Genomic DNA, 25,309 nt, shown 5'->3' on the forward strand with positions numbered 1-25,309 from the left:
ATCTTCAGATGGAGGAAAGTTTTCACCTTTCTGACTTAATTTGGGGGCTGTTTGGCAAGGATTGTGTGTCCCAACTTTTTAGTATGACAACGATTTCTGCTTCCATGCAGGAAACAGGTTCATCAGATCCTGTGTCTATGGTGTTAGAGCTTCAGTTTCCTCTGTACTTTCCCTTGTCCATATGAAGCCAGAATATTCGTAGGGATGATCATGTTTTCCTGACTGGTGATGTTCCCATGGCCAAATGTACTGGTATCTGTATGTACACTTTGACTGGCACTGCTCATGTTTGACTATCACTTACTGCCTGAAAACTTTCCTATACTTGAGGCTGATTCCCCATCTTCTGTGATTCCTATAAGTGTACCTCCCTTCTGAGGCCCCTGGGTGCTTCTCACACCACTCCTGCACCTGTGGAACAGGTTACTTTTATTAGTTCTAGATCTTTAGGAGGTTCCTGCCTCTGCAGATGTATACAAGGTCAAAGTGTTTCTCTTTTTTTGCCATGGATTGTTCGGAAAACTTCACGGACAATAGGGAATATTCAGAAGGGGATGGATGTATTGGAAATGAAATGTTTGTCAATATGTGGTGGGAGGTGTGGTGATTGAATTAGAAATGATGGGTTAAGAGAGGTGTTGTATGAGGAGTATGGTTGAGAGAGCTGAATAGGGGTGGTGAAATTGTTTTTCATATGGATATAATGAGTAAACAAATAATATATATTTGTCAGCAGTGCAAGAGGTGAAAAAGAGGGCAAATGAAAGTTGCGGTGAGAGCGTATCATTAAATTTTAGGGAGAATAAAAAGATGTTTTAGTGGTTTCAGAAGTGGTAGAGGATGTGTGGATCAGGTGTTTGCTTTGAAGAATGTATGTGATAAATACTTAGAAAAGCAAATGGATTTGTATGTATCATTTATGGATATGGAGAAGGCATATGATAGAGTTGATAGAGATGCTCTGTGGAAGGTATAAAGAATATATAGTTTGGGAGGCAAGTTGTTAGAAGCATTGAAAAGTTTTTATTGAGGCTGTAAGGCGTGTGTATGTGTAGGAAGAGAGGAAAGTGATTGGTTCTCAGTGAATGTAGGTTTGTGACAGGGGTGTGTGATGTCTCCATGGTTGTTTAATTTGTTTATGGATGGGTTGTTAGGGAGGTGAATGCAAGAGTTTTGGAAAGAGGGGCAAGTATGCAGTCTGTTGTAGATGAGAGAACTTGGGAGGTGAGTCAGTTGTTGTTTGCTGATGATACAGTGCTGGTGGCTGATTCATGTGAGAAACTGCAGAAGCTGGTGACTGAGTTTGGTAAAGTGTGTGAAAGAAGAAAGTTGAGAGTAAATGTGAATAAGAGCAAGGTTATTAGGTACAGTAGGGTTGAGGGTCAAGTCAGTTGGGAGGTAAGTTTGAATGGAGAAGGGCTGGAGGAAGTGAAGTGTTTTAGATATCTGGGATTGGATCTGGCAGCGGATGGAACCATGGAAGCGGAAGTGAACCATAGAGTGGGGGAGGGGGCGAAAATTCTGGGAGCGTTGAAGAATGTGTGGAAGTCGAGAACATTATCTCGGAAAGCAAAAATGGGTATGTTTGAAGGAACAGTGGTTCCAACAATGTTATATGGTTGCGAGGCGTGGGCTATGGAAAGAGTTGTGCAGAGGGTGGATGTGCTGGAAATGAGATGTTTGAGGACAATATGTGGTGTGAGGTGGTTTGATCAAGTAAGTAATGATAGGGTAAGAGAGATGTGTGGTAATAAAAAGAGTGTGGTTGAGAGAGCAGAAGAGGGTGTTTTGAAATGGTTTGGTCACATGGAGAGAATGAGTGAGGAAAGATTGACCAAGAGGATATATGTGTCAGAGGTGGAGGGAATGAGGAGAAGTGGGAGATTAAATTGGAAGTGGAAGGATGGAGTGAAAAAGATTTTGAGTGATCAGGGGCCTAAACATGCAGGAGGGTGAAAAGCATGCAAGGAAAACAGTGAATTGGAACGATGTGGTGTACCGGGGTCAACGTGCTGTCAATGGATTGAACCGTGGCATGTGAAGCGTCTGGGGTAAACCATGGAAAGTTCTGTGGTGCCTGGATGTGGAAAGGGATCTGTGGTTTCGGTGGATTATTACATGAGAGCTAGAGACTGAGTGTGAACGAATATGGCCTTTGTTGTCTTTTCCTAGCGCTACCCCGCACACATGAGGGGGGAGGGGGTTGTTATTTCATGTGTGGTGAGGTGGCGATGGGAATTAATAAAGGCAGACTATAAATCATGTACATGTGTATATATGTATATGTCTGTGTGTGTATATATATGTATACATTGAGATGTATATGTATTTATATACATGTGTATGTGGGTGGGTTGGGCCATTCTTTCGTCTGTTTCCTTGCGCTACCTCGCTAATGCGGGAGACAGCAACAAAGCAAAATAAAAATAATGATAATAATGATAATAATAATAATAAAAAGATATTTTGGAAGGAGGTAAATAAAGTGCATAAGACAAGGGAACAAATGGGAACATCTGTGAAGGGGGCTAATGGGGAGGTCATAACAAGTAGTGGTGATGTGAGGAGATGGAGTAAGTATTTTGAAAGTTTGTTGAATGTGTTTGATAATAGAGTGGCAGAGATAGGGTGTTTTGGTTGAGGTGGTGTGCAAAATGAAAGGGTTAGGGAGAATGATTTGGTAAACAGAGAAGAGGTAGTAAAAGCTTTGCGGAAGATGAAAGCTGGCAAGACAGCGGGTTTGGATGGCATTGCAGTGGAATTTATTAAAAAAGGGGCTGACTGTATTGTTGGCTGGTTGGTAAGGTTATTTAATGTATGTATGACTCATGGTGAGGTACCTGAGGACTGGCGGAATGCTTGCATAGTGCCATTGTACAAAGGCAAAGGGGATAAGAGTTAGTGCTCAAATTACAGAGGTATAAGTTTGTTGAGTATTCCTGGTAAATTATAAGGGAGGGTATTGATTGAGAGGGTGAAGGTATGTACAGAGCATCAGACTGGGGAAGAGCAGTGTGGTTTCAGAAGTGGTAGAGGATGTGTGGATCAGGTGTTTGCTTTGGAAAATGTATGTGAGAAATACTTAGAAAAGCAAATGGATTTGTATGTAGCATGTATGGATCTGGAGAAGGCATATGATAGAGTTGATAGAGATGTTTTGTGGAAGGTATTAAGAATATATAGTGTGGGAGATAAGTTGTTAGAAGCAGTGAAAAGTTTTTATTGAGGATGTAAGGCATGTGTACATGTAGGAAGAGAGGAAAGTGATAAGTTGTTAGAAGTAGTGAAAAGTTTTTATCGAGGATGTAAGGCATGTGTATGTGTAGGAAGAGAGGAAAGTGATTGGTTCTCAGTGAATGTTGGTTTGCGGCAGGGGTGTGTGATGTCTCCATGGTTGTTGCATTTGTTTATGGATGGGGTTGTTAGGGAGGTGAATGCAAGTGTTTTTGAAAGAGGGGCAAGTATGCAGTCTGTTGTGGATGAGAGAGCTAGGGAAGTGAGTCAGTTGTTGTTTGCTGATGATACACCGCTGGTGGCTGATTCATGTGAGAAACTGCAGAAGCTGGTGACTGAGTTTGGTAAAGTGAGTGAAAGAATAAAGCTGAGAGTAAATGTGAATACGAGCAAGGTTATTAGGTACAGTAGGGTTGAGGGACAAGTCAACTGGGAGGTAAGTTTGAATGGAGAAAAACTGGAGGAAGTATAGTGTTTTAGATATCTGGGAGTGGATCTGGCAGCGGATGGAACCATGGAAGCGGAAGTGAATCATAGGGTGGGGGAGGGGGCGAAAATTTTGGGAGCGTTGAAAAATGTGTGGAAGTCGAGAATGTTATCTTGGAAACCAAAAATGGATATGTTTGAAGAAATAGTGGTTCCAACAATGTTATATGGTTGCGAGGTGTGGGCTATGGATAGAGTTGTGTGGAGGAGGGTGGATGTGCTGGAAATGAGATGTTTGAGGACAATATGTGGTGTGAGGTGGTTTGATCGAGAAAGTAACGAAAGGGTAAGAGAGATGTGTGGTAATAAAAAGAGTGTGGTTGAGAGAGCAGAAGAGGGTGTTTTGAAATGGTTTGGTCATATAGAGAGAATGAGTGAGGAAAGATTGACCAAGAGGATATATGTGTCAGAGGTGGAGGGAAAGAGAAGTGGGAGACCAAATTGGAGGTGGAAAGATGGCGTGAAAAAGATTTTGAGTGATTGCGGCCTGAACATGCAGGAGGGTGAAAGACATGCAAGGAATAGGGTGAATTGGAACAATGTGGTATACCGGGGTCAACTTGCTGTCAGTGGATTGAACCAGGGCATGTGAAGCGTCTGGGGTAAACCATGGAAAGTTCTGTGGGGCCTGGATGTGGAAAGGGAGCTGTGGTTTCAGTGCATTATTCATGACAGCTAGAGACTGAGTGTGAACGAATGTGACCTTTGTTGTCTTTTCCTAGCGCTACCTCGTGCACATGCAAGGGAGGGGGTTTTCATTTCATGAGTGGCGGGGTGGTGATGGGAATGAATAAGGGCAGACAGTATGAATATGTCTGTGTGTGTATATATATGTATACGTTGAGATGTATAGGTATGTATATTTGCGTGTGTGGACGTGTTTGTATATACACGTGTATGTGGGTGGGTTGGGCCATTCTTTCGTTTGTTTACCTTGCGCTACTTTGCTAACGTGGGAGACAGCGACAAAGTATAATGAATAAGAAATAAGATATAGTGTCAGAAGTTGTAGGGATAAGGAGATGAGGTGACCAAATTGGAGGTGGAAGAATGGAGTGAATACTTTGAGTCCCTGGGGCCCGAACATCCAGAAGGACGAAATGTGAATAGGAGTGATGTTGTATACTGGGGGCAGTTTGCTGTTAGTGAAATGGAGTAGGGCACATGAAGCAACCAAGGGAAACCATGGTAAGACCTGTGGGGCCTGGTTGTGGATAGGGGGCTGTGGTTTCGGTGTATTTTACATGACAGCTAGAGGATGGATGTGGGTGGATGTGGCCCTTTCTTTGTTCTTTGTGTTGCCTCACTAGCATGAGAAATGGCAAACAAATATGAAAGAATAGAGGTTTCATTGAGTGAGTTTGAATGTTTGGGGCCTGGATGTGCTCGAGGGTGAAAGGCATGAAAGAGATGGAGTGAATTAGAGTGATGTGGGTTACACTGGGTGATATGCTGTCATTGGACCAAACCATGGGTTATGAAGTGGTTTGGGAAAACCGTGGAAAGGTTAGTAGGGTATGTTTGTGGCTAGAGGGCTGTTGTTTGATGCATTATACATGACAGCTAGAAATAGAGAGTGGATGTGAGTGAATAAGGCTATGTCTTCTGTTCTTGACACTACTTTGCTAATGCAGGAAATGCTGAACAAGTATAAAAAAACATATAAGAAATGGTAATGATGCTAAGGAAGGATGAGGCAAGTTTTATTTGATTGGCCTTATTGGTTAAAGTTTGTGTGACTAATGTTTTTTATCTCTTAAGGTAAAGAAAGTCGTGCTGATGTGGAAGAAGAAGAAGAAGAAACAGTTGATATCTCTATTGGTGATGTGGAGGAGGTAAGTTGACCAAAAGTTTACTTGGTTTATTGCTATTTTGTTTGTTTGTTTGTTTGATTTCTTTCAGTCTTGTTGCATCTTGTACTTTGATGAAGGCCTTGGGTTGAATAGTTCATTGTTAGTTGGCCTGATACACCTATTTAGATTTGAGAAATTGCTTGTCATGAAGATAGCTATGTTTTTGATTGAGATGTTAGAACAAATAGCTGCATTTAATCACATTTTTCCACTGAAAGATTGGGCATATACCGATGGGAGAGGAGAATTCCACTGTATTGGATGAAGAAACACTAAGGAAAAACCGTGAAAAATTGTTTAATAAGCGAGGCACTCCCAAGATTTCCAAATTGGACAAAACAAAAAGTCCCAAGCCTAAAGGTATTAAGAAGGTAAGAGAAGAAAAACTTTTGCAAATGAAATGATATTGTTACATATACATTTTTCTGAAGTTTGTTCCTGTTTAAAAGTTAGAAGATGTCTGTATTATTTTTATTTATATATTTATTGATTTTGCTTTGTCACTGTCTCCCGCGTTAGCGAGGTAGCACAAAGAAACAGATGAAAGAATGGCCCAACCCACCCACATACACATGTATATACATACACGTCCACACACGTAAATATACATACCTGTACATCTCAACGTATACATATATATACACACACAGACATATATATATATATATACACATGTACATGATTCATACTGTCTGCCTTTATTCATTCCCATCGCCACCCCGCCACACATGAAATAACAACCCCCTCCCCCCTCATGTGTGTGAGGTAGAGCTAGGAAAAGACAACAAAGGCCACATTCGTTCACACTCAGTCTCTAGCTGTCATGTAATAATGCACCGAAACCACAGCTCCCTTTCCATATCCAGGCCCCACAGAACTTTCCATGGTGTACCCCAGATGCTTCACATGCCCTGGTTCAATCCATTGACAGCATGTTGACCCCGATATACCACATCGTTCCAATTCACTCTATTCCCTGCATGCCTTTCACCCTCCTGCATGTTCAGGCCTCGATCACTCAAAATCTTTTTCACTCCATCTTTCCACCTCCATTTTGGTCTCCCACTTCTCCTCTTCCCTCCACCTCTGATACATATATCCTCTTGGTCAATCTTTCCTCTCTCATTCTCTCCATGTGCCCAAATCATTTCAAAACACCCTTCTCTGCTCTCTCAACCACACTCTTTTTATTACCACATATCTCTCTTATCCTATCATTACTTACTCGATCAAACCACCTCCCACCACATATTGCCATCAAACATATCATTTCCAGCACATCCATCCCCCTCTGCACAACTCTATCCATAGCCCATGCCTCGCAACCATATAACATTGTTGGAACCACTATTCCTTCAAACATACCCATTTTGCTTTCCGATATAATGATCTTGACTTCCACACATTCTTCACTGCTCCCAGAATTTTCGCCCCCTCCCCCACCCTATGATTCACTTCCGCTTCCATGGTTCCATCCACTGCCAAATCCACTCCCAGATATCTAAAACACTTCACTTCCTCCAGTTTTTCTCCGTTCAAATTTACCTCCCAGTTAACTTGACCTTCAACCCTACTGTACCAAATAACCTTACCTTTATTCACATTTACTCTCAGTTTTCTTCTTTCACACACACTTTGCCAAACTCAGTCACCAGCTTCTGCAGTTTCTCACATGAATCAGCCACCAGTGGTGTATCATCAGCAAACAACAACTGACTCACTTCCCAAGCTCTCTCATCCACAACAGACTTCATTCTTGCCCCTCTTTCCAAAACTCTTGCATTCACCTCCCTAACAACCCCATCCATAAACAAATTAAACAACCATGGAGACATCACACACCCCTGCCGCAAACCTACATTCACTGAGAACCAATTACTTTCCTCTCTTCCTACGCGTACATATGCCTTACATCCTCGATAAAAACTTTTCACTGCTTCTAACAACTTGCTTCCCACACCATATATTCTTAATAACTTCCACAGAGCATCTCTATCACCTCTATCATATGCCTTCTCCAGATCCATAAATGCTACAAACAAATCTATTTGCTTTTCTAAGTATTTCTCACATACATTCTTCAAAGCAAACACCTGATCCACACATCCTCCACCACTTCTGAAACCACACTGCTCTTCCCCAATCTGATGCTCTGTACATGCCTCCACCCTCTCAATCAATACTCTCCCATATTATTTCCCAGAAATACTGAGCAAACTTATACCTCTGTAATTTGAGTACTCACTCTTATCCCCTTTGCCTTTGTACAATGGCACTGTGCAAGCATTCTTCCAATCCTCAGGCACCTTACCATGAGTCATACATACATTAAATAACCTTACCAACCAGTCAACATTACAGTCATCCCCTTTTTTAATAAATTCCACTGCAATACCATCCAAACCCACTGCCTTGCCAGCTTTCATCTTCTGCAAAGCTTTTACTACCTCTTCTCTGTTTACCAAATCATTTTCATTAACCCTTTCACTTTGCACACCAACTCGACCAAAACACCCTATATCTGCCACTTTATCATCAAACACATTCAACAAACCTTCAAAATACTCACTCCATCTCCTTCTCACATCACCACTACTTGTTATCACCTCCCCATTAGCCCCCTTCACTGAAGTTCCCATTTGTTCCCTTGTCTTACGCACATTATTTACCTCCTTCCAAAACATCTTTTTATTCTCCCTAATATTTAATGATACTCTCTCACCCCATCTCTCATTTGCCCTCTTTTTCACCTCTTGCACCTTTCACTTGACTTCCTGCCTCTTTCTTTTATACATCTCCCAGTCATTTGCATTATTTCCCTGCAAAAATCGTCCAAATGCCTCTCTCTTCTCTTTCACTGATAATCTTACTTCTTCATCCCACCACTCACTACCCTTTCTTATCTGCCCACCTCCCACACTTCTCATGCCACAAGCATCTTTTGCGCAAGCCATCACTGCTTCCCTGAATATATCCCATTCCCCCCCCCTCCCCTTATGTCTTTTTTTCTCACCTTTTCCCATTCTGTACTCAGTCTCTCCTGGTACTTCCTCGCACAAGTCTCCTTCCCAAGCTCACTTACTCTCACCACTCTTTTCACCCCAACATTCTCTTCTTTCCTGAAAACCTCTACAAATCTTTACCTTTGCCTCCACAAGATAATGATCAAACATCCCTCCAGTTGCACCTCTCAGCACATTAACATCCAAAAGTTTCTCTTTCGCGTGCCTATCAATTAACACGTAATCCAATAACACTCTCAGGCCATCTCTCCTACTTACATACTTTAAACTGTCCTTTTTCAGCACATAAATCTACAAGCTCTTTACCATTTCCATTTACAACGCTGAACACCCTATGTACACCAATTATTTCCTCAACTGCCACATTACTCACCTTTGCATTCAAATCACCCATCACTATAACCCAGTCTCGTACGCCAAAACTACTTAGACACTCACTTAGCTGCTCCCAAAACACTTGTCTCTCATGATCTTTCTTCTCATGCTAAGATGCATATGCACCAATAATCACCCATCTGAGATCTCCATCAACTTTCAGTTTTACCCATATCAATCTAGAGTTTACTTTCTTACACTCTATCACATACTCCCACCACTCCTGTTTCGGGAGTAGTGCTACTCCTTCCCTTGCTCTTGGTCTCACTAACCCCTGACTTTACTCCCAAGACATTCCCAAACCACTCTTCCCCTTTACCCTTGAGCTTCGTTTCACTCAGAGCCAAAACATCCAGGTTCCTTTCCTCAAATGTACTACCTGTCTCTCCTTTTTTCTCATCTTGGTTACATCCACACACATTTAGACACCCCAATCTGAGCCTTCGGGTAGGATGAGCACTCCCCGCGTGACTCCTTCTTCTGTTTCCCCTTTTAGAAAGTTAAAATACAAGGAAGGGAGGGTTTCCAGCCCCCTGCCCCCGTCCCCTTTAGTTGCCTTCTACGACATGAGGAATGCGCGGGAAGTATTCTTTCTCCCGTATGTGAATTATTTTTTCAATGCCTGGGGTTGAACTGAAGAAATGAAATATAACATATGCTTACTTACATGATGTTCAGTTGATTACCCAATTGTTTAACTGTCCATGAACCCCTAAACTGCTATTATCATCAATTGATTATCTATCTATCTGTATCTCTGATGCCTGTTCCAACTGGAACTTGCTGAAAGGGGTGGCCACAGCAAAAGAATCATCATGACAAGTGAACTCCAGTGCCGCTTCTTAGCATTTAGGGCCTCACCTTAAAAGGCCACTGGCAGAGGGCAGCTCCTGTGCATTGTTTGTTGAGTCTCCTACCTAATGTTCTTACTGACTACTATTATCTAATGTGCCTACCATCTACTTCTATTGACAATACTTGGTACACTGCTCTCATCTAGATACTCAGCGTATGCAAATTTCACCATTTATCCATAGGTGCCTCCAGCATTCTCATGCCATATATAGAAAAATATCACATGCATGTCACTTTGTTTTATATTTTGTTATACTTTGTCGCTGCCTCCCGCGTTAGTGAGGTTGCGCAGGGAAACAGACAAAAGATTGGCCCAACCCACCCACATACACATGTATATACATAAACACCCACACCTGCACGTATACATACCTATACATTGTGACGTATACATATACATGTATGGGTGTGTTTGAAGGAATAGTAGTTCCAACAATGCTATATGGTTGTGAGGCATGGGCTATAGATAAAGGTGTGTGGACGAGGTGGATGTGTTAGAAATCAGATGTTTGAGGACAATATGTGGTGTGAGTTGGTTTGATCAAGTAAGTGATGAAAGGGTAAGAGAGATGTGTGGTAATAGAAAGAGTGTGGTTGAGAGAGCAGAAGAGGGTGTATTGAAATGGTTTGGTCACATAGAATGAGTGAGGAAAGATTAACAAAGAGGATATATGTGTCAGAGGTGGAGGGAATGAGAAGTGGGAGGCCAAACTGGAGGTGGAAGGATGGAGTGAAAAAGATTTTGAGTGATCGGGGCCTGCACATGCAGGAGGGTGAAAGGCTTTCAACGTATTGAACCAGGGCATGTGAAGCGTTTAGGGTAAACCATGGAAAGTTTTGTGGAGTCTAGGTGTGGAAAGTGAGCTGTGGTTTTGGTGCATTATACATGACAGCTAGAGACTAAGTGTGAATGAATGTGACCTTTGTTGTCTTTTCCTTGCGCTACCTCGCATGAGTGCGGGGGAGGGGGGATTGTCATTTCAGGTGTGGTGGGGTGGCGACTGGAATGAATAAAGGCAGTAAGTATGAATGATATACATGTGTATATAATATATGTACATGTCTGTGTATGTATATATGTGTATACATTGAAATGTGTAGGTATGTATATGTGTGTGTGTGGACGTGTTTGTATATATATGTGTATGTGGGTGGATTAGGCCATTCTTTTGTCTGTTTCCTTGGGCTACCTCACTAACACAGTAGACAGCGACAAAGTATGATAAGTATAGATAAATGAATATGCATATACCTCGCTAATGTGGGAGACAGTGACAAAGTAAAATAGATAGATAAATATACATGTACATATTCATACTTGCTGCCTTCATCCATTCCCATCTCCACCCTACCACACATGAAAAACAGCCACCCCGTGTGTGCGAGGTAACGCTGGGAAAAGACAACAAGGGCCACATTCGTTCACACTTAGTCTCTAGCTGTCATGTGTAATGCACTGAAACCACAGTTACCTTTCCACATCCAGGTCCAAAAAAACTTTCCATGGTTTATCCCAGATGCTTTGCATGGCCTAGTTCAATCCATTGAAAGCATGTTGACCCCAGTATACCACATCATTCCAGTTCACTCTATTCCTTGCTCACCTCTCACCCTCCTGTGTGTTCAGGTCCCAATCACTCAAAATCTTTTTCACTCCATCCTTCCACCTCCAATTTGGTGTCCCACTTCTCTTTCCCTCCACCTCTGACACACATCCTCTTTGTTAATCTTTCCTCACTCGTTTTCTCCATGTGAACAAACCATTTCAACACATCCTCTTCTGCTCTTTCTTCCATACTCTTTTTATTACCACACGTCTCTCTTACCCTTTCGTTACTTACTCGATCAAACCACCTTATACCACATATTGTCCTCAAATATTTAATTTCCAACACATCCACCCTCCTCTGCACAAAAGATACCTGTGACATGAGAAAGGTGGGAGGTGGGTAGATTAAGAAGGGTAGTGAGTGGTGGGATGAAGAAGTAAGATTGTTAATGGAAGAGAGGAGAGAGGTGTTTGGACGATTTTTGCAGGAAAGTAGTGCGAATGACTGGGAGATGTATAAAAGAAAGAGGCAGGTACTAGAGGTGAAAAAAAAATATATTTTCATTTACTATACTTTGTCGCTGTCTCCCTTGTTAACGTGGTAGTGTAAGGAAACAGAAGAAACAATGGCCCAACCACCCACATACACATGCATGTACATAAACGCCCACACAGGCGCATACACATACCTATACATTTCAATGTATACAGACTATATTTATTTATTTTGCTTTGTCGCTGTCTCCCGCGTTAGCGAGGTAGCGCAAGGAAACAGACGAAAGAATGGCCCAACCCACCCACATACACATGTGTATACGTACACGTCCACACACGCAAATATACATACCTATACATCTCAACATATACATATATATATACACACAGACATATACATATATACACATGCACATAATTCATACTGTCTGCCTTTATTCATTCCTATCGCCACCCCGCCACACATGAAATAACAACCTCCTCCCCCTCATGTGTGCGAGGTAGCGCCAGGAAAAGACAACAAAGGCCACATTCATTCTCACTCAGTCTCTAGCTGTCACATGATAATGCACCGAAACCACAGCTCCCTTTCCACATCCAGGCCCCACAGAACTTTCCATGGTTTACCCCAGACGCTTCACATTCCCTGGTTCAATCAATTGACAGCACGTGGACCCCGGTACACCACACTGTTCCAATTCAGTCTATTCCTTGGACGCCTTTCACCCTCCTGCATGTTCAGGCCCCGATCACTCAAAATCTTTTCCACTCCATCTTTCCACCTCCAATTTGGTCTCCCACTTCTCTTTCCCTCCACCTCCGACACATATATCCTCTTTGTCAATCTCTCCTCACTCATTCTTTCCACGTGACCAAACCATTTCAAAACACCCTCCTCTGCTCTCTCAACCACACTCTTTTTATTACCACACATTTCTCTTACCCTATTATTACTTACTTTGTCAAACCACCTCACACCACATATTGTCCTCAAACATCTCATTTCCAGCACATCCACCCTCCTCCACACAACTCTATCCATAGCCCACGCCTCGCAACCATATAACATTCTTGGAACCACTATTCCTTCAAACATACCCATTTTTGCTTTCCGAGATAATGTTCTTGACTTCCACACATTCTTCAACGCTCCCAGAACTTTCGCCCCCTCCCCCACTCTATGATTCACTTCCGCTTCCATGGATCCATCTGCTGCCAAATCCACTCCCAGATATCTAAAACACTTCACGTCCTCCAGTCCTCCATTCAAACTTACCTTCCAATTGACTTGTCCCTCAACCCTACTGTACCTAATAACCTAGCTCTTATTCACCTTTACTCTCAGCTTTCTTCTTTCACACACTTTACCAAACTCAGTCACCAGCTTCTGCAGTTTCTCACATGAATCAGCCACCAGCGCTGTATCATCAGCGAACAACAACTGACTTACTTCCCAGGCTCTCTCATCCACAACAGACTGCATACTTGCCCCTCTTTCTAAAACTCTTGCATTCACCTCCCTAACAACCCCATCCATAAACAAATTAAACAACCATGGAGACATCACACACTCCTGCTGCAAACCTACATTCACTGAGAACCGATCACTTTCTTCTCCTACGCGTACACATGTCTTACATCCTCAATAATAACTTTTCACTGCTTCTAACAACTTGCCTCCCACACCATATATTCTTAATACCTTCCACAGAGCATCTCTATCAACTCTTATCATATGCCTTCTCCAGATCCATAAATGCTACATACAAATCCATTTGCTTTTCTAAGTATTTCTCACATACATTCTTCAAAGCAAACACCTGATCCACACATCCTCTACCACTTCTGAAACCACAGTGCTCTTCCCCAATCTGATGCTCTGTACATGCCTTCACCCTCTCAATCAATGCCCTCCCTTATAATTTCCCAAGAGTGCTCAACAAACTTATACCTCTGTAATTTGAGCACTCACTTTTATCCCCTTTGCCTTTGTACAGTGGCACTATGCAAGTATTCCTCCAATCCTCAAGCACCTCACCATGAGTCATACATACATCAAATTACCTTACCAACCAGTGAACAATACAGTCACCCCCTTTTTTAATAAATTCCACTGCAATACCATCCAAATCCGCTGCCTTGCCGGCCTTCATCTTCCACAAAGCTTTTACTACCTCTTTTCTGTTTACCAAATTATTCTCCCTAACCCTCCCACTTTGCACACCACCTTGCCCAGAACACCTTATATCTGCCACTCTGTCATCAAACACATTCAACAAACTTTCAAAGTACTCACTCCGTCTCCTTCTCACATCACCACTATTTGTTATCACCTCTCCATTAGCCCCCTTCACTGAAGTTCCCATTTGTTCCCTTGTCTTACGCACTTTATTTACCTCTTTCCAAAACATCTTTTTATTCTCCCTAAAATTCAATGATATCCTCTCACCCCAAATCTCATTTGCCCTCTTTTTCTCAGACATATACATATATACACATGTACATATTCATACTTGCTGCCTTCATCTGTTCCCGTTGCCACCCTGCCACACGACATAGCATCACCCCCCCTTTCCGGTGAGGTAGCGGCAGGAAAAGGAAAAAGATATTCTTTAGCTGTCATGTGTGATGCACAGAAACCACAGCTCCCTTCCATATCCAGGCCCCACAGACCTTTCTATGGTTTACCCCAGACGCTTCACATGCCCTGGTTCACTCCATTGACAGCACGTCGATCCCGGTATACTACATTGTTCCAATTCACTCTATTCCTTGCACGCCTTTCACCCTCCTGTATGTTCAGGCCCGATTGCTCAAAACCTTTTTCACTCCATCCTTCCACCTCCAGTTTGGTTTGCTGCTTCTCCTTCCCTCCATCTCTGACACATATATCCTCTTTGTACTTATAGTTTTGTACTTATAGTAGATACATATCATCGTATCTTGCAAGCAGGAAACCTTTATTATGTAAACATTTCTGTTGAACTAACATTGATAGTTTTCTTTATTTAGGGAAAAGAGGCAACTGTGTGGGACCTAACTGGGCGGGATTCTAAAAGCCTTGATTACTCATCAAAAAGTGATGGTGGCGAATTTGTTCAGTCTTCCGTTCGTCCAGATTTTCTACCAGATCAGTCTCAGGTAAGAATGCCTTTCTCAGTGTTTTGAATTTTTTAGGATGTATGTTTTTCATATGCTAGCAATAGAAGTAGGTCATTGTGGATTAATTTGAAGATGAGTACAATTATTATTAAGTTGATTTTGTGGCATGCATCAACAGGTGATGATAGATGAAAGGATTGCAAAGAGTGCAAGTGATTTCATTGAGAGCAGTTTTGTAGGGACATGGTGTACAAGAGGGGAATGAAAATTGATAAGTCTTTGTTATACATGTGCATTTGATGTAAATTTATTATTGCTAGCACCTCTTTCAGCCTTAATTTAATCCATACATACACATAGTGCTGATTACCTGTTAGATTTATGGCATTTTTGGATCACATACCTGTAGAAAATAGATTGAAAAATGTGATTAAAGGACAAAAGCTCAGTATGAGATTTTCATAGTATCACATGTTGCTCAGCATGTTGAGAATGCTTTATGGCAATTTAAGGAACTAATGAGTAAGAGACATGCACATTGTCTTTAAAAGTGCATAAGTTAAGAGTTAAGGAGATAGATAGGGTATATTAAGCAGCATTAAATGTAAAGCATTTGATAGAGAATGTTATAGAGTGAATGAGATGCTGAAAATGTTTTTGACTTCCTTGTGAATGTTGTATGAGAGCTGTGTTGATTGAAAAGGTTGTATGTGTAAAAGGAAGAGTTGGATGAAATAATGAATTGAAAAAGCTGTTGGAGCAACATAAGGAATATGAATTATTGTTGTGACAATAACGAAGGAATTCTGATGAAGTTTAAGGCAACTGGAAAAAGATTAACTAATTGAGAAGTGAGAGGAATTACAAGAAACAGCAAAGAGGTTATAAAGAGAGAGCTTGAGAAGAAATGTTAATAATAATGGAAGGCCATAGAAGGATATGGTAGAGATAACCTCCTTTTCTCTGCCATTATATGGTCTGTACAGAACTATCTATCTGTTTATATTCTTACCTCATTACCATTTCATTGGAGTGGGTGAGGTACATGTGGCCTCCATAGCATCACCTTGACCCCCCTGTCTACTTCATTAACCTATAATGTGTGTGTTAAAGTGAAAAATGAACTTCCACACTTCTAAAAGGACTATTTACTTTTTGCTTTACACAGTTGATTCATCAGCTGAGAAGGTCACATTACTTTCATGCACAAAATGCTTTCATTGCATTTATCCCTAGTCATTCCTGAAACATCATTGGAAACACCATTAACCCTAATACAATTCTTCACTTCATACTGTATATCCTTCTCTTCTGTGGTGTACCTCCCCTCCTTCTACCATGTATTGCTTTGTACTGTAGTATCCTTTCTTAACCAGTCTATCATCTGCCATGCATTCATTATGACCATACCATCTTAAAAGATTTATTTTTATGAACCTGCCTAATGACTACATCACATCATGTAACATTTCACATTTTCAGTCTTATGTTCCATTTATCCTCATCACATGTAGCATTTTCATATTTTCAGGTTTTGTTTTGTCCATCTTCATAACTTCATGTAGCATATGCACATTTTTAGTCTTCTTTCCACCCATCCTCATCATATTATGTAACATTTTCACATTTTCAGGCTTTATTCCTTGCATCCTCATCACTTCATGTTACATTTTCACATTTTCAGGCTTTGTTTTACCCATCATAATTCCCGTACATAACACTTTCACGTTTTCAGTATTCTTTCCATCCATCCTCATCAGTTTATGTAACATTTTAACATTTTTAGTTGTAACATTTTCAGTTGTTGTTCCATCCATCCTTATCACATCATGTAACAGTTTCACATTCTCAGTCTTCTTTTCATCCTTCCTCATCACTTCATGTAACATTTTCACATTTTCAGCCTTCACTCCATCCATCCTTGTCACATGATGTAACATTTTCATATATTCAGTCTTTGTTTCATCCATCTTCATCACATCCTTTACATTTTTACATTTTCAGTCATCGTTCCATCCAGCCTCATCACATCCCTTAACATTTTCATATTTTCAGTCTTCATTCCATACATCCTCATTACATTATGTAATATTTTCACTTTCGGTGTATTGTTACGAACTCCTTATTCAGGCTAGGTCGCCAGTAACATATACGTTACAAATACTACTGATCCTTGTTGTTTCACAACGGGATAACATAATCATAAAGTTATGGGATGGAATTAAAGACCAGCATTACATTAAAGCTACTTATAATGAAAGAATCTAAGTGTACAAAGATAAGCACATAAATCAGGCATGAATCATTTACGTTAACATTGGTACATGAGTTAACATTCCAGATAAGATTTCAAGCCAGATCTCTTTCCTTTATGACAGTTCTTCGATAATATTACATTGATAATTATAACGGGCTTACAGCACAGCAGGGCTTACAGGCTTACATGCTTACGGCAGGGGTGACCACCTAACTCGCTGGGCTAGAGAAAGAGCTCTCAGCGGGTGTCATGGGTATATATTACAAAGAAGAGTCTCCGCCCTGCTGGCTATAACGCCACCCTTGATTGGCTATGGGACTCAAGAGCACTCGTGATTGGTTGGGTATTCTCGCGACGCACATCTGGGCAGCTCACCCTCCTCTTGATTGACAGCTCAAGGACAAATGACCATCTGGTTTCCAAAATTAAGCCTAACGCTTGGTGGGAACAGAAGCTCCGAGCTATTCTCAAAGGAAGACATCTCTATACACAAAGACACACACACGTAATATACACGAACATGTGGGCACAAACACACGTGTTCCGTAACACCCCCCTCCTTAAAGGAGAAAATTCCTGGAAGAGGAATTTTCTTAAGAGCGGGATAAAAAATCAGCTAACACATTCTGTTAACACATGAGATGTGCTGAAAATAATGTAACGTAAAAATTGTACATAACAAGGCCCACCTATTTAACTTCTGACTCCGATCCCGTAACTTAACATTTTGAAAGGGGTTGGTGGTCAGTACACTCTAAAGTGATTGGCTTAAGGGCACAAATATACAGGGTGTTATAATACAAAATAGGAAAACAAAGGTTACTTCTATGATTGCCTGAAGGACACATACAGAAAGTGTTACAATACAAATAGCAAAAACAAAAGTTCCCTATTCATGGTGGGGCTATCTGTTTGGGCTCAACCTTCTTTCTGTCCTCCAGCATGGGGGACCTCACCAGCATTCACAACACTGGCGGCATTCACAGCTAATCTGGTTGGAGCCTGCAAAATAAGACAGTTGAAAAGTAGGGTTCCTAACTAATAAGGGAGACTGTCTCACACTGCTCATTCCAAACATCTAATATCGTTTTTCAATAAATCTGTCAGAGGGGTTACGACTGTTGCAAAATTTACGATGAACACCCTATAGTACCCAACTATATACAAGCAACACTTCAGTTCTCTGACGCCTCCGCCCGGGTCCCAGATCTTCGAGGCACTCACAGCTACGTCGTCGACTTCGTCGCACACGGCTACTGCTGGACGTAAGATGATGCAGACTGGCACCGTCGGTTCCAAGGGTGGAGGATCACGACTGAAATATGGCTTAGGCATGTTGACGTGGCATAATCTCCGACCTCTGCGCCTATCGGGGGTAGAGACAAGGTAATTGGAATCTCCTACGCTCCAGATAATGGTGTAAGAACCCTTAGAAAGGACAACCAAGGATTGACCTGGCTGCTGCAGTTGAAGCAACACCGCGTCGCCCGCCTCAAACCTTCTCAAACGAGACCGTTTGTCAGACCATACTGTCCTCCGTTCCGGAGTCTCTCTTGAATGGGCGCGAGACAAATCTTTAGTCTCACCCACTGAATCTCGTACGGACTCGTAACTAGCACAGGAGGTATGACAAAGTTTCTCCTCACTAATTTCATCCTCAGGGAGAGTCTTCTCTCTTGAATGAGCATGAGACAAACCCTCAGTCTCAACGGAGTCTACACCGGGGGAGAGGGTATCACAGAACTCCCTCTCACTAGACTCACTCATAGGGAGAGACTTCACCTCCTCCGTTTTAACGGAGTCTACACCAGGGGAGAGAGTATCACACAGCTCCCTCTCACTAGACTCACTCGTAGGGAGAGACTTAACTTCCTCCGTCTTAACGGAGTCTACACCAGGGGAGAGGGTATCACAGAGCCTCTTCTCGCTGGCCTCGCTCTCATGAAGAGTCTTTAAGTCCGCCGTCTCAACAGAGGCTACACCAGGGGAGAGGGTATCACACAGCTTCCTCTCGCTGGCCTCACTCTCATGAAGAGTCTTTAGGTCCACTGTCTCAACGGAGGCTACACCAGGGGAGAGGGTATCACACAGCTTCCTCTCGCTGGCCTCACTCTCATGAAGAGTCTTTAGGTCCACTGCCTCAACGGAGGCTACACAAGGGGAGAGGGTATCACACAGCTTCCTCTCGCTGGTCTCAGTCGGGGAGAGAGTCTTAACTTCCTGCGTTTCAACGGAGTCTATACCAGGGGAGAGGGTATCACACAGCCTCCTCTCGCTGGTCTTCACTTCCTCCTTTTCAACGGCTATGTCCTCAGGCACACGGCCTGCCGTGCCAGCTGTCATAGACCTGGCATCATCGTGGTTGGAGACTAACTCTGGTACTTCTTCATCAAGCTGCACTGCCTCCGTGGACTCCACCGGACCCGTAGGCAACACCGGCACTGGGCTCATCTTCCCACCCGCTAGGTCATTGCCTAACACAAAGTCCACACCTGAGACAGGTAACCTATCTACAACCCCTATGAGAGCATGGCCCGTGAAGAGATCTGTTTCTACCCTCACATCGACTAGTGGAGCTTCCTCGGAACCCGACAGTCCATCTAGCAAGACTCGGTCTCCAAACTCTCCTCGCGGCACCAATCCATCCAACATCAGGGACTGCAGCGAACCAGAATCCCGTAATACGGTTACTTTTTGTCGTACACCACATCTACTAACATAGCCCTCAGACAGAAACGCATTGTAGTTCCCACAGAATGGATCCTTAACTAAAGATTGATTAAAACTCTCGCAACCCCTCTTTTTCCTAAGAGCAGGGACAGCCTCACCTACTTTACTAAGTGGCCCTAAAGTTGAGACGAGATTCACCGGTCTACTCACGGTAGAATCTCTGGATTCCTTCTCTTGAGCCCAGCAATCCCTCACCTGGTGCCCAGCCTTGCCACAATAAAAACAACTCTTAACCCTGTTGGAATATTTCCCCTTACTTTCATGAGTTACCGGCAAGGTAGCAGATTCAGGTGGGATTACATAATCATTGGTCCTCCCTCTGCCGTCGTAGCCCTTTGAATGCCTGCCCGCGTCAAGTTTGACATCTAACTTGTACTCATCTGCTAGTTTCCCAGCCTCCTCAAAATCCTTCGCTGATTTAGTTATTACGTACTGCCTTACATCACTGGGTAGACCGTCCTTACATTCCTCGAACAAATAGTTTCAGGACCGATTCAGCATCTATATAAGCTCCCGCGGAACGTACCCACTGCATGGCTAGCTTGTACTTCTCACAAAAGTGATCTAGGTAGGGTTGATCAGGGCGCTTATGCTTAGTTCGAAATCTGAGTCGGTGTGCTTCCGGACTTAAATCATAAGAATTTATCACTGCCTGCTTAACGACCTCATAATCACCACACTGGTCATCGTTCAACGCGGTGTATGTGGATTCAGCTTTGCCAAAAAGGAGGGGCCGCAAAACTGTCACCCAGGCTGACTTCGGCCAAGAGCAGTCACGGGCAGTCTGTTCAAATTTTAGGAAAAAGGAAGCCACATTATCTTCATCGAACTTAGGTACGAGATGTAAGTCTCCCAACCGAGACGACACTGGTCCTGGTGGTGAAGCGTTAAGTCTAAGTTTTTCGCGTTCGAGAGCTAACCTAGCTTGTTCAGTCTGCTCCTTCTGTACTTGAACTTGTGCATTGGTCTTAGCTATCTCTAGTTGAATTCGCCAGTACTCGGGATCAACATTAACATCACTAGGGCTATTAGGAGGGATCGAGACATCGGCCAATGTCACTGATGGAGCAGTATTATCGACACTAATTTCAACATCAGGCGCAGCATCTACTATCTGTTCACTAGCAAAATGATTTATGACTAAGGTCTCCAACTGTACTTTACTAGCTTTCCGGTCATAATTCAATTTTAACCTATTTGCAATAAGCTTCAACTCATGCTTTGTTAAAGATTTGATGTCCTCGTGAGAGTGCTTAGATCGACAGAACTGGTCAACGTCAGCGTTGCTGGTCAACGGCATGATTAACGAAAAGGAAAGAGATTCCGTTAAGGCAAGAAATATCCTGGCAGGGTTGCCAATTTATATGTTACGAACTCCTTATTCAGGCTAGGTCGCCAGTAACATATGTTACAAATACTACTGATCCTTGTTGTTTCACAACGGGATAACATAATCATAAAGTTATGGGATGGAATTAAAGACCAGCATTACATTAAATCTACTTATAATGAAAGAATCTAAGTGTACAAAGATAAGCACATAAATCAGGCATGAATCATTTACGTTAACATTGGTACATGAGTTAACATTCCAGATAAGATTTCAAGCCAGATCTCTTTCCTTTATGACAGTTCTTCGATAACATTACATTGATAATTATAACGGGCTTACAGCACAGCAGGGCTTACAGGCTTACATGCTTACGGCAGGGGTGACCACCTAACTCGCTGGGCTAGAGAGAGAGCTCTCAGCGGGTGTCATGGGTATATATTACAAAGACGAGTCTCCGCCCTGCTGGCTATAACGCCACCCTTGATTGGCTATGGGACTCAAGAGCACTCGTGATTAGTTGGGTATTCTCGCGACGCACATCTGGGCAGCTCACCCTCCTCTTGATTGACAGCTCAAGGACAAATGACCATCTGGTTTCCAAAATTAAGCCTAACGCTTGGTGGGAACAGAAGCTCTGAGCTATTCTCAAAGGAAGACATCTCTATACACTAAGACACACACACACGTAATATACACGAACATGTGGGCACAAACACACGTGTTCCGTAACAGTATATTCCATCCATCTTCATCATATTCCATAACATTTTCTCATTTTCAATCTCTTTTTCCATCTCTCCTCATAACATCATGTAACGTTTCCACATTTTCAGTCTTTGTTTCATCCATCTTCATAAATCCAGCTATATGATACAAATGATTTATCTTTAGTGCTCTTATTTTTAACCTGCCCTGACTTGTATACAGTTTTTTCACATCCATACATCAGGATTGGGATAAATACTCTTTCGTGTAAGTTTCTAGCACATTCTACTTTCACATTTTTCCTTTTGCTATAGCTATCAGTGCAGCTCCAATTTCTCTCATTTGTGTGACTCATTGTTCAACCTCAGCTTTCTCTCTGTCATCCTTATACTTATTTCCAAGTCTTTAAATTCATCCACACCATATTTATTTTTTTTTTTCATTATACTTTGTCGCTGTCTCCCGCGTTTGCGAGGTAGCGCAAGGAAACAGACGAAAGAAATGGCCCAACCCCCCCCCATACACATGTATATACATACATCCACACACGCAAATATACATACCTACACAGCTTTCCATGGTTTACCCCAGACGCTTCACATGCCTTGATTCAATCCACTGACAGCACGTCAACCCCGGTATACCACATCGCTCCAATTCACTCTATTCCTTGCCCTCCTTTCACCCTCATGCATATTCAGGCCCTGATCACACAAAATCTTTTTCACTCCATCTTTCCACCTCCAATTTGGTCTCCCTCTTCTCCTCGTTCCCTCCACCTCCGACACATATATCCTCTTGGTCAATCTTTCCTCACTCATTCTCTCCATGTGCCCAAACCACTTCAAAACACCCTCTTCTGCTCTCTCAACCACGCTCTTTTTATTTCCACACATCTCTCTTACCCTTACGTTACTCACTCGATCAAACCACCTCACACCACATATTATCCTCAAACATCTCATTTCCAGCACATCCATCCTCCTGCGCACAACTCTATCCATAGCCCACGCCTTGCAACCATACAACATTGTTGGAACCACTATTCCTTCAAACATACCCATTTTTGCTTTCCGAGATAATGTTCTCGACTTCCACACATTCTTCAAGGCCCCCAGAATTTTCGCCCCCTCCCCCACCCTATGATCCACTTCCGCTTCCATGGTTCCATCCGCTGCCAGATCCACTCCCAGATATCTAAAACACTTCACTTCCTCCAGTTTTTCTCCATTCAAACTCACCTCCCAATTGACTTGACCCTCAACCCTACTGTACCTAATAACCTTGCTCTTATTCACATTTACTCTTAACTTTCTTCTTCCACACACTTTACCAAACTCAGTCACCAGCTTCTGCAGTTTCTCACATGAATCAGCCACCAGCGCTGTATCATCAGCGAACAACAACTGACTCACTTCCCAAGCTCTCTCATCCCCAACAGACTTCATACTTGCCCCTCTTTCCAAAACTCTTGCATTTACCTCCCTAACAACCCCATCCATAAACAAATTAAACAACCATGGAGACATCACACACCCCTGCCGCAAACCTACATTCACTGAGAACCAATCACTTTCCTCTCTTCCTACACGTACACATGCCTTACATCCTCGATAAAAACTTTGCACTGCTTCTAACAACTTTCCTCCCACACCATATATTCTTAATACCTTCCACAGAGCATCTCTATCAACTCTATCATATGCCTTCTCCAGATCCATAAATGCTACATACAAATCCATTTGCTTTTCTAAGTATTTTTCACATACATTCTTCAAAGCAAACACCTGATCCACACATCCTCTACCACTTCTGAAACCACACTGTTCTTCCCCAATCTGATGCTCTGTACATGCCTTCACCCTCTCAATCAACACCCTCCCATATAATTTACCAGGAATACTCAACAAACTTATACCTCTGTAATTTGAGCACTCACTCTTATCCCCTTTGCCTTTGTACAATGGCACTATGCACACATTCCGCCAATCCTCAGGCACCTCACCATGAGTCATACATACATTAGATAACCTTACCAACCACTCAACAATACAGTCACCCCCTTTTTTAATAAATTCCACTGCAATACCATCCAAACCTGCTGCCTTGCCGGCTTTCATCTTCCGCAAAGCTTTCACTACCTCTTCTCTGTTTACCAAATCATTTTCCCTAACCCTCTCACTTTGCACACCACCTCGACCAAAACACCCTATATCTGCCACTCTATCATCAAACACATTCAACAAACCTTCAAAATACTCACTCCATCTCCTTCTCACATCACCACTACTTGTTATCACCTCCCATTTGCGCCCTTCACTGAAGTTCCCATTTGCTCCCTTGTCTTACGCACTTTATTTACCTCCTTCCAGAACATCTTTTTATTCTCCCTAAAATTTAATGATACTCTCTCACCCCAACTCTCATTTGCCCTTTTTTTCACCTCTTGCACCTTTCTCTTGACCTCCTGTCTCTTTCTTTTATACATCTCCCACTCAATTGCATTTTTCCCCTGCAAAAATCGTCCAAATGCCTCTCTCTTCTCTTTCACTAATACTCTTACTTCTTCATCCCACCACTCACTACCCTTTCTAATCAACCCACCTCCCACTCTTCTCATGCCACAAGCATCTTTTGCGCAATCCATCACTGATTCCCTAAATACATCCCATTCCTCCCCACTCCCCTTACTTCCATTGTTCTCACCTTTTTCCTTTCTGTACTCAGTCTCTCCTGGTACTTCCTCACACAGGTCTCCTTCCCAAGCTCACTTACTCTCACCACCCTCTTCACCCCAACATTCACTCTTCTTTTCTGAAAACCCATACAAATCTTCACCTTAGCCTCCACAAGATAATGATCAGACATCCCTCCAGTTGCACCTCTCAGCACATTAACATCCAAAAGTCTCTCTTTCGCACGCCTGTCAATTAACACGTAATCCAATAACGCTCTCTGGCCATCTCTCCTACTTACATAAGTATACTTATGTATATCTCGCTTTTTAAACCAGGTACTCCCAATCATCAGTCCTTTTTCAGCACATAAATCTACAAGCTCTTCACCATTTCCATTTACAACACTGAACACCCCATTTATACCAATTATTCCCTCAACTGCCACATTCCTCACCTTTGCATTCAAATCACCCATCACTATAACCCGGTCTCGTGCATCAAAACCACTAACACACTCATTTAGCTGCTCCCAAAACACTTGCCTCTCATGATCTTTCTTCTCATGCCCGGGTGCATATGCACCAATAATCACCCACCTCTCTCCATCAACTTTCAGTTTTACCCATATTAATCG

General features: G+C 42.5%; 1 long non-coding RNA gene across 1 annotated transcript; it reads left to right on the forward strand.

The window, feature by feature from the left end:
• The first annotated feature begins 4,498 nt into the window (after window positions 1–4,498).
• On the forward strand, window positions 4,499–15,038 carry LOC139764393 (uncharacterized). Its single transcript, XR_011716365.1, has 3 exons — window positions 4,499–5,555; window positions 5,792–5,944; window positions 14,883–15,038. It is a non-coding gene; the product is annotated as an uncharacterized lncRNA (long non-coding RNA).
• Window positions 15,039–25,309: the final 10,271 nt, after the last annotated feature.

The sequence above is a fragment of the Panulirus ornatus genome, chromosome 49 (assembly GCF_036320965.1).
Source record: "Panulirus ornatus isolate Po-2019 chromosome 49, ASM3632096v1, whole genome shotgun sequence".
Taxonomy (NCBI): Eukaryota; Metazoa; Arthropoda; class Malacostraca; order Decapoda; family Palinuridae; genus Panulirus; species Panulirus ornatus.